General features: G+C 48.9%; 1 non-coding gene across 1 annotated transcript; it reads left to right on the top strand.

Moving 5' to 3' along the window:
- Window positions 1–533: 533 nt before the first annotated feature.
- On the top strand, window positions 534–608 carry Trnat-ugu (transfer RNA threonine (anticodon UGU)). The gene has a single exon. It is a non-coding gene; the product is annotated as a tRNA-Thr (tRNA).
- The last annotated feature ends 10,281 nt before the right edge of the window (window positions 609–10,889 follow it).

Genomic DNA, 10,889 nt, shown 5'->3' with positions numbered 1-10,889 from the left:
CAAACAGGCGTTGATGTACTTCATTGGGGACATGTAGAAAATGTGTGCCCCGACCGGGACTGAAACCCGGGATCTCCTGCTTACATAGCAGACGCTCTATCCATCTGAGCCACCGCGGGCACAGAGGATAGTGCGTCTGCAGGGACTTATCACTTGCACGCTCCCCGTGAGATCCACATTCCTAACATGTCCACACCACTACATTCGTAGTGCGCCTAATAGATGTTCGCCCATCATACTCCTTACTCGTGGCAGATTAATCTACCAAGTCCCGTACGAGTTCGGGCATAGCGTGTGCGTTCGCACAAGAAGGTCAATGGCCGGGAAGCCATATTTTAACCATATATGTGCGAACGCACACGCTGTGCCCGAACTCGTACGGGACTTGGTAGATTAATCTGCCACGAGTAAGGAGTATGTTGGGCAAACATCTATTACGCGCACTACGAAGGTAGTGGTGCGGACATGTTAGGAATGTGGATCTCACGGGGAGCGTGCAAGGGATAAGTCCCTGCAGACGCACTATCCTCTGTGCCCGCGGTGGCTCAGATGGAAAGAGCGTCTGCCATGTATGCAGGGGATCCCGGGTTCGAGTCCCGGTCGGGGCACACATTTTCAGCATGTCCCCAATGAAGTACATCAACGCCTGTTTGCAGCTAGGGTGTCCATTTAATTATCATTTCATTTCTAGCAAAGCTGCACGGTCCTACACGGTAACTGTTCTTTCGGGACCAGATACTACCGTCATATATTGGCGTATGAACATCGCCTTCGGCAGCATCTCCGGGCGTCTCATGTTGCCGATGCGGAGGTCTGTCGTGCTCTTTTCTTGTCTTGGATATCTCCCTCGCTGTATCCAGTTCTGCGGCAGCTAGCGCCGTTGCAAGATTCCTCGTCCTTGTCTTTTGACGCATTGTGTTCAATACTGTCTTCATAATATCGCCGCCGCACGTATGTTGTGGCGGCTAGGGTCGAGTTCTATCAGTGCAAGAAACAGCCCCATCAGTCTTACCGGGCGTGGGCCGCTGCCCTGCACGGTCTTAGTCGCAAGTGTCATTTTGTCACGGGGCAGTCGCGAGAGTCGTATGCCCACGTTACGGTGCGCGACGTCATTGTTCATTCGGCCCCTGATAGGGAGGTCCGGCAACAGGCCCTGCAGTTAGAAGATCCTTCCCTCGAGGAAGTCCTGTCCATTGCTCAATCGTATGAAGTCTCTCACGCCGCAGGTCAACAGTTGGAAGGGTAGTGCGACGTCGCGACGGTTCATGGCGGCTCGGCTGCGTCCATTGCGTCCGGGGTGGACGACGTGCGAGCCGTACAATCCGGCCGTTACGGCCGCTCCCGCACGACGCGTAAACAGAGTTCCGGCTGCCGGCCCCTGTTACCGTCCTGTGCGCCGTGCTATATACACTCCTGGAAATTGAAATAAGAACACCGTGAATTCATTGTCCCAGGAAGGGGAAACTTTATTGACACATTCCTGGGGTCAGATACATCACATGATCACACTGACAGAACCACAGGCACATAGACACAGGCAACAGAGCATGCACAATGTCGGCACTAGTACAGTGTATATCCACCTTTCGCAGCAATGCGGGCTGCTATTCTCCCATGGAGACGATCGTAGAGTTGCTGGATGTAGTCCTGTGGAACGGCTTGCCATGCCATTTCCACCTGGCACCTCAGTTGGACCAGCGTTCGTGCTGGACATGCAGACCGCGTGAGACGACGCTTCATCCAGTCCCAAACATGCTCAATGGGGGACAGATCCGGAGATCTTGCTGGCCAGGGTAGTTGACTTACACCTTCTAGACACGTTGGGTGGCACGGGATACATGCGGACGTGCATTGTCCTGTTGGAACAGCAAGTTCCCATGCCGGTTTAGGAATGGTAGAACGATGGGTTCGATGACGGTTTGGATGTACCGTGCACTATTCAGTGTCCCCTCGACGATCACCAGTGGTGTACGGCCAGTGTAGGAGATCGCTCCCCACACCATGATGCCGGGTGTTGGCCCTGTGTGCCTCGGTCGTATGCAGTCCTGATTGTGGCGCTCACCTGCACGGCGCCAAACACGCATACGACCATCATTGGCACCAAGGCAGAAGCGACTCTCATCGCTAAAGACGACAGGTCTCCATTCGTCCCTCCATTCACGCCTGTCGCGACACCACTGGAGGCGGGCTGCACGATGTTGGGGCGTGAGCGGAAGACGGCCTAACGGTGTGCGGGACCGTAGCCCAGCTTCATGGAGACGGTTGCGAATGGTCCTCGCCGATACCCCAGGAGCAACAGTGTCCCTAATTTGCTGGGAAGTGGCGGTGCGGTCCCCTACGGCACTGCGTAGGATCCTACGGTCTTGGCGTGCATCCGTGCGTCGCTGCGGTCCGGTCCCAAGTCGACGGGCACGTGCACCTTCCGCCGACCACTGACGACAACATCGATGTACTGTGGAGACCTCACGCCCCACGTGTTGAGCAATTCGGCGGTACGTCCACCCGGCCTCCCGCATGCCCACTATACGCCCTCGCTCAAAGTCCGTCAACTGCACATACGGTTCACGTCCACGCTGTCGCGGCATGCTACCAGTGTTAAAGACTGCGATGGAGCTCCGTATGTCACGGCAAACTGGCTGACACTGACGGCGGCGGTGCACAAATGCTGCGCAGCTAGCGCCATTCGACGGCCAACACCGCGGTTCCTGGTGTGTCCGCTGTGCCGTGCGTGTGATCATTGCTTGTACAGCCCTCTCGCAGTGTCCGGAGCAAGTATGGTGGGTCTGACACACCGGTGTCAATGTGTTCTTTTTTCCATTTCCAGGAGTGTACATCATGATCGGTCGGAGTGCCCCCAGCGATGGGCCGTTTGTCGCAAATGTAACAAAAGAGGACACATTGCTAAAGTTTGCCGCTCGGCCGCAAAAGAGCTGAAGGAAGCAGTTACAGAGGACATGGACGTTGACATTCAGGAAGTTTCATCGGGCCAGGCTCCCGACGCATCGGCACACAAACTCTTTATCGAGGCGTCGGTTCGGTCGCGCCGATTACAACTGCAAGTAGATAAGGGCGCGGCAGTTTCTTTGTTGAATACACAAACTTACTTCGACCTTGGGTCGCCCCCGTTGGCGCCAGTTTACAGGCGTCTACGCGCTTATGGTAAACAGTTCATTCCCCTACTGGGTCAATTCACTACCGGCGTGACTTACAAATCAGTCACTCGTCCTATTACTTTTATTTTTGTCAGTGATGCGAGCTCCGCCAACCTTTTTGGCTTGGATGTCTTTCAAGCTTTCCGTTTTTCTATCACTGACACCATACAGTAGGATCGAAGACGTTCCCTATCAATCATTAGAATCTTTGATCTCTGACTTTCCGGATATCTTTGAGGAGGGCCTGGGGCGTGTTTCAGACTCTGAAGCTCACTTAACGTTGAAGGCGTCGGCTCTTCCGCGTTTTCTACGCGCGACGCAGATCCCCTTGGCTCCCCGCCCTCAGGTAAAAGAAGAGCTAAACCGGCTGACAGCCCTAGGGGTCGTTCTTCCCATTTCTTCTAGTGAGTGGGCTTCGCCCCTCGTTATTGTCAGGAAACCCTCGGGAAAAGTACGTCTTTGTGGCGATTTCAAGGCCATCATTAATTCCCAATTGGTGGTGGACACCTATCCTTTGCCTCGTGCTGATGTATTGTTCTCTGCCGTGGCGGGGGCCAATATTTTTGGAAATTCGATCTTTCGGAGGCTTATCATCAGATATCTCTTGATGAGGACTCCAAACGGCTGGCGGTTGTCAACACCCCGTATGTTGGCCTTTACCAGTACCAGCGATTGGCCTTCGGAATATCCAGTGCCCCGGCGATATTCCAGCGTCATCTTGAGCACGTCACGTCGACAATCCCTCATTGTATTAATTACCTGGACGACATAATTGTCACGGGCCGCAGCACGAAGGAAAACTTGGACAAACTTCGCACCCTCTTTCCAAATTCAGGTCTGTGGGCTTGCGTTGCAACCTGCCTAAGTCAAACTTCTTCCAACTGTCCATTGAGTTGTGGGCTACACAATCTCTCGGCAGGGCGTCCAGCCGCTAGAACGTTTGGTCCAAGGTATCGTCAACCTTCCGCAGCCCGCTTCGCTGAAGGAGTTACAACCTATTTTTGGCAAGATTGCCTATTACCACCGGTTCATTCCCAGGGCTTCCACCATAGCCTGCCCCCAGTACTGCCTCCTTCGCAAGGGTGTTCCTTTTGGTTGGTCGCCTGCGTGCGAGCGAGCGTTCACCTCGTTGAAGGGCCTCCTCACGTCAGCGCCTTGTTTGGCTACTTTTGATCCCCATAAGCCGTTGGTCCTGGCTACAGATGCTTCGCAGTATGGGGTGGGGGCGGTCCTGGCCCATTGCAACGTGGATCGTTCCGAGCAGCCACTGGCGTTTGCGTCTAAAACTCTTAGTCCTACACAGGCCCATTACTCGCAGGTGGAAAAAATAGGCTTTGGCCATTGTCTACGCTGTTACCAAGTTTCACCCTTTCTTGTATGGCACGAAGTTTCAGTTATTCACTGACCACATAAGCCGTTAATATCGTTATTTGGCCCCGCCTCTCAGATTCCGGATAGGGCGGCCCACAGATTACAGCGCTGGGACTTGTGCCTCTCTAAATACCATTGTGACATTCATTTTCGCCGTACCGCACAGTATGCCAACGCAGACGCTCTTTCCCGTCTTCCGATGGGCCCGGATCCTAAGTTCGATCGAGAGGTGATTATGTGTTTTCACTTGGATGTGGCGTCGCGCCAAGCGGTTGATGGCTTCCCGATCACTAGTTCTAGTGTCACCAGGGAAACGGCTGCTGACCCGGTTCTCCGGCAAGTAGTTCGCCTCATTCAGCAGGGGTGGTCATCCCGACCTCCAGGCCGGGCCTCGGACCCTCTTCGTAATTATTTTGTTCTACGAGACCGCCTGTCCGCCTTGGAAGCAGTTCTCTTTCTGGCTACTGATGATACAGCTCCTCGCGTGGTTGTTGCTACACGTTTGCGAAGGGAAGTCCTCACGTTATGACATGAGGGGCACTGGGGTGTTTCCCGCACTAAAACATTGGCTCGCAGACATGTGTACTGGCCCGGTATTGACAGAGAAATTGAGCACTTGGTAGCCGCCTGTTCCCAGTGTGCGAGCCAACAGGCATCTCCCAGGTCAGCGTTCTCATCATGGCCGCCTGCAACCCAGGCATGGGAACGTGTTCACATCGATTTTGCGGGCCCGTTTCTCAATGGCTTTTGGCTCATTGTCATTGATGCTTATTCCCGATTTCCGTATGTGGTTCGCTGCTCCTCAATCACTTCAGAAGTGGCAATCCAGCCAGTAGCAAAAATCTTTTCTGTGAAAGATCTACCAGTCACCCTGGGGTCGGACAATGGACCTCAGTTTATTTCGCAGACCTTCCAGGATTTTTGTAGGCGCTTCGGTATTCAGCACGTTTGTTCTCCCCCCTTTCATCCACAATCGAATGGGGAAGCCGAGCGCATGGTGCGCACATTTAAGACGCAGATGAAAAAGTATGTGCGCGAATTTCCTGTGGAGGAGGCGTTGACGTTTTTCCTGACGGCATACCGGACCACATCAATGGGATAACGCAGCCCCACAGAGTTCCTTCATGGGCGCCAACCTAGGACTCTGCTGCACCTCCTCCAGCCCAGTCCTCACCAGTCTTCGCAAAACGGAGTACCCGGCTTTCCACCGGGTATGTCGGTTTGGGCACGTGTGTTTGTTCGCAATCCACGTTGGATACTGGCGGTGGTCCTGCGCCGAAATGGCCGCCGGCTCTATACCTTGCAGACGGGGGACCAGGAGGTACGTCGTCACCAAAATCAGCTACGTCCACGTTTGGGCACCCACCCTCCGACCCCTCGGGCACCGGCTTCCCCATTGCCGGCACCTATGTTGTTTTCTCAGGGGACGCTACCACCTCTGCCCCCTGTGACTCCGCCGCACTCCGATGGCTCTCAGCCTTGGCAGCCTCCAGTACCTCCAGCACCAGCATCGCCATCGTTAGTGATGCCCCGGCGAGAGCGGGCCCCCCTCGCAGTCCCGGTTTCTCAGGAGGCTGGTTCACCTTTGGTTGTCCCTTCCCCATCGTCCCCGCCACTGGGTCTTGCCCCTCCCGGGGTGGACCAGGATCCGGAGTTCCACGGCCTGTCTCCCGTTCTGTCCCGGGCTCCGGTGGTGGTGGGACGACGGGGGCCTCTTCGTGTGGGTCACTTCCAGCCGTATTCGAAGGTTCCGGCTCGAGGGTTGGCAGATCCCCTCGACTCCAGCCTTCCAATGGACGAGGAGGTCATCGCTCCTGCAAGACGCTCCACCTTCCGACGCAGTGGATCACAGTGGCTTCACCCCCCGAAGGAGGAGGAGTGCTGTAGCCACCAGAAAGATCGCGGGAGGCGCACATCGGCACGACGCGGCACGGACGGTAGTTGCAGCAAGTAGAGTCCCTTCCACCAGAGGGCACGCGAGGATTCGGCCGCGACCTCTGCCAGCGGAACAACAACAACAACTCAGGCAGCACGGGCCGTGCCCTGTCAGTTGACATCGGGCATGCCTAAGAGGCAGTTCCCTGTCTACTGTGAAGTGCGACGGAAAACGTGAACCGTGTTACTACAAACGGGTTCTTAGTAGTCCTGTCTCTGCCCCGTAACTGTCGTAACTGCTGCTAAAAATCTCTAATATTGGAATAATCCTGCAGCAGCGTTTTGCCCCGTTCTTAGAGCTGACAACGCGAGAATGCGTGAGAAGGCCGGCGGTCGATGACAGAGGACATCGTCAGAATACGTGCGTCAGTCGTTTCTAGGTCTCAATTCTCTCTGGTTTGTCAGTAGTGTAATCGAAATGACAATCTAAGTCGGGTTTCTGAAATAGTTTAAACTTTCAAAATGAAGTTAAATCTAAATCTAAAGTCATGCAATAATATTCCATCTTATGTGAAGTTACTTGAATGCTTTGTTTGTTATAATCATCAAAATAACGCGTAGCTTATTATCTTAATTACCATTGATGTCCATTCAGACACTTGTGCGACCGTTATCCGTTTGCGAATGTCATGATTATGTTGAAAAGGGAAGTATTATTGTTCCAAGTGTCAAATCATTATTACGACAGACAGTAAAACGCCAGAAAGTTGGCAGATGAAGGAAAACATTGCTGAGGACGTTGTAACAAGTTAATTTCTAAAACTTTACTCCAATCCTTTGCTGCGCGGTGGTACAGCAATCTTATTATGGGATTAATATTAAGCAACAGTCCGAGGTTGCACAATGTTCCTTATTGGCTCAAAAAACGACGCGTTTCGTATGGGTAAGTCATCGTGAGGTAATGTTACTACGTAACCATGATTTAAGGTAAAAACCATAAAGACAGATAAGCCTATATTAGTTCAGGATAGGAATACGACTGCTTATTTAATACGCCCATCTTCTGTTGTACTTTCAGTAACCTTATAATGACCTACCCCAGTAAAACGCTTGGCTTTTGAACCAATAAAGATCGGTATGGAACCTGACACTGTATTCTTAATATTAATCAGCTTATTTTCCTTGTTCCGTAATGAATATCTAAACTATATATCTATCACCGAAATTTGGTGTAAGATTGGAGAACACACAGAACCGATTACCGGTTTGTGACAGCTTCTTTCTGCAGCTACTTAGGTGAGTGAGGAAGGCTGAAGGAGAGAAATGTGTCATATGATACCACGTACAGAGGGCGAACAGTCGTATCGACACTACTTATTACTCAGAAAGTATACCATAGGCAAGGCCCGGCCACAGCGTGCCAAACTGCTCGTGTGTCGAGTATGTGGACCGTGTGCAGGTCGAACATCGGCCTGACTCGGCTTTATTCAATCCTCCTCGGAAGTACACGGGATAGCGCGACACTTCATTTAGTATGTGCTGTGTAGCATGTTTCGGACGGCACAACTCTCTTCATTTCGGTTAAATAGTGGTGGCAGCGCTATTTGCCTTTAGCTATTTGTTCGTGCTATGAAGGATGTTCGCAGGTCCATTGGCTGTTTTCACAAAAACAGTCTAGCGACCTGTCGTCACAAGGTTTATAGATACATAGGAATGACAGCAGTAAGGGATGAGAGTCTTCACTATAGTTTATGTTACTGTATAATTAATAAGTACTGCAAATTTGCTATGAAAGGACAATACAGCACCATGCAGAAGGAATTTAAAGATTTAGTTGACAATGAAAGAGCAAAAATTGTCAACGATCGGTAGACAGGGTTGATCGTTCTGTACATCAGGTAGCACTTCCTGCTGAATTTGCAGCCATAGAGCATGTGAATAAATGCGTGGTACGAACAGTACAATACCTGAAGTTGCACGCAACTTCCTCTTGTAAGTTATGTAAGATTTCGATGGAGCTGAACGAACTGTATGGAGAAATTCTTAATTATTGCAACGTATATTCGTTAATTCAAGGGGTACTTCATGCACGGGTATTCGATTTAAAACCCGCCGTTGTTGAATTTATAAAGAAAATGGATTGCAGGAATAAAAAAAGAACGTCCAGAGTGGATTGCAGACCTCAAATTTTAAGTGGACTTGGCTACACACTGCCAAAGTGCGAGACAGCTTATTTCTGGCTTGACTGGAATGCATTTAAAAAGAAAACCGTGTTGTAGAAGAGACAAACTCCGACAATTGGACTGTGTTTACACTCTGGTTCCCTAAGCTGCCTCATGTGAAAGAAAATGCTAGGTTCGAAGATTTCACAGTGACCATGAAAGAATTACAAAGATAATTTTATAAACGTTTTGAGGCCACTACCTTCTGGCATCTGTTTTAGAGCTATTTTCAAGACTGTTTGCCATTGCACCTGGAAACACCCCTGCGCTTCTGCAGATGCAACTGATTGATCTGCATTGTAACTCCCATTTTAAAAGCAAATGCTTTTGCATTCAAAGTGTCCAGGATGTCTACATTGTTTTTCTCAGCTAAAGCTTCCACGTCACTGCATTGACACTGCATATATGCTACAATACTGCGATCAACATACGTGTGTAAAGGACCTGTATTCTATCATGAAACTAAATGGGGCACTATTTCGTGTGCAACCAGAGTTCGAAAATATGTTACATTGTCCATGTGACATTATACGCTCACAATTTGTACGAAATAAAAATTATATTATGTCCTCAGTGCTCCGAAAATAATTAAATAATACTGATAATTTGTTTTGTTTGTATCATTGTTGTTGAGAAATGTGAAATACGAAACAAAAGCAAAACAATGTCGTATGCAGTGCGACTGTATTGCAATTTAGAGGCCATGCCTTCATTTTCCCCTCATCACATTCAGACAGTGTGCCGTCATGGTGGGGAAGTGTGCAGCTAGGTTGAGAGCTACGGCATTCATGCCAGGGCATGACTTACAGGCCAAATTCTTGGCCCGCCTGGTGTAGGTAACCATTGTTGTGTACATGTCTGTACATCACATATCGTGGCAGTTGCTTCTTTTGACATGGTTGCAGATGTTATTTTGTCTGGCCAAGGACCAGAAACGGTTATTCCGCACCATTACATTAGAGAAAACGGTTACTGTGTATATTGTTTTACAGATGTATCTGGATGTTCAAAGCACCGACAAGGTCTGCGATTGCACAGATCTATAGATAGAACATCGATAGTAGCATCCCTTTAAGCCAGAAACCAATATTTAAATATCATGATGCACTTGACACATGGAAAAACAAATTTTACTTAAAATTATTTAATGAGGTGCTCGATTCCTTGGATACACAGAATATGGTTCACATACTCTCGGAATGTTTGTTGCTGCACGCGCTCCCCTTCTTACAAAATGCTGTGGTACAGATTCATTTTAATTGCTAAACAAGTTAACACGTTGAAAGTTATTCAAATGTGAATAATCCTTGAGAAAAAGAAAGAAAATAATTTATACTCCTTTGCAATCTTCGTGGGTGTACACGATTTCTCTTCTTCTGCACTTAAAATACAATAACGTTGCCAGTTACGCTGCACACTTCTTCCTTGCTCTTCACGGACTTCCTCTGCCTGCCGGATTGTAACTGATGACCTTGCAAAGAGCGATGGAGAAACATCATAAATAACTAAGGAACATTCGTTAGAGATTTTGTTCCTTTCAAGAAAATAACGAAAACTAATTTATTCTCTTGCAAAAAAAAAAAAAAAAAAAAAAAAATCCAGACAACTGTGTGATCAGCTCGAGTATTTAAGTCTCTTATTCATAATATTATCATCAATTGAAATTCTGATGGCAAATAGCAGGCAAAGAAAGAGACTCAGGACCGTACAGGGGATATGACATTGGCTCTGAGTATTTCTTGGAGATACATCACATAGATATGTACATGAAATGGAGAAAGAACAAAAGACTGACAGAAAAGAAAAGTGAAGGAAGAAATCTATAAAGTATATTTATTAAATGGGCAAGGCATGTGAGATCTGTAGAACAAGAGACTTAATCAAGAACTAGAGAAGAAAGAAGAAGTGGAAGAAATGGAGAAGAAATGGAAATGTTGAAACTGCAGTTAACAAGGGTGCTGAAGAAGTCCTAGAAAGAAGGATCACGATAAGAAGGAGGAAAGGATTAAAAATTTGGACACAAGAATTCCATAAAGTTATAAGGAAAAACGAGATGCTTAAGTATCTAAATGAACCAACAGAGAAGAATCACCGAATTTACAAACAAGAGAGAAATGCAGCAAATCGAGCAGTGAAACGAGCTCAGGAGTTATCCTGAGAAACGTTTTTAAGCCTGATATAAAGCAATATTACGAAAGGCTGAAAAATAAGTTGCTGAAATAAATAACGTCCAATAGGCAAAATTGGTAGAACATTACAACTTGTGGTG

Source organism: Schistocerca cancellata, unplaced genomic scaffold, assembly GCF_023864275.1.
Source record: "Schistocerca cancellata isolate TAMUIC-IGC-003103 unplaced genomic scaffold, iqSchCanc2.1 HiC_scaffold_718, whole genome shotgun sequence".
Taxonomy (NCBI): Eukaryota; Metazoa; Arthropoda; class Insecta; order Orthoptera; family Acrididae; genus Schistocerca; species Schistocerca cancellata.
The sequence above is the reverse complement of the archived record's forward strand: the minus strand, read 5'-3'. Positions and strand labels throughout refer to the sequence as shown.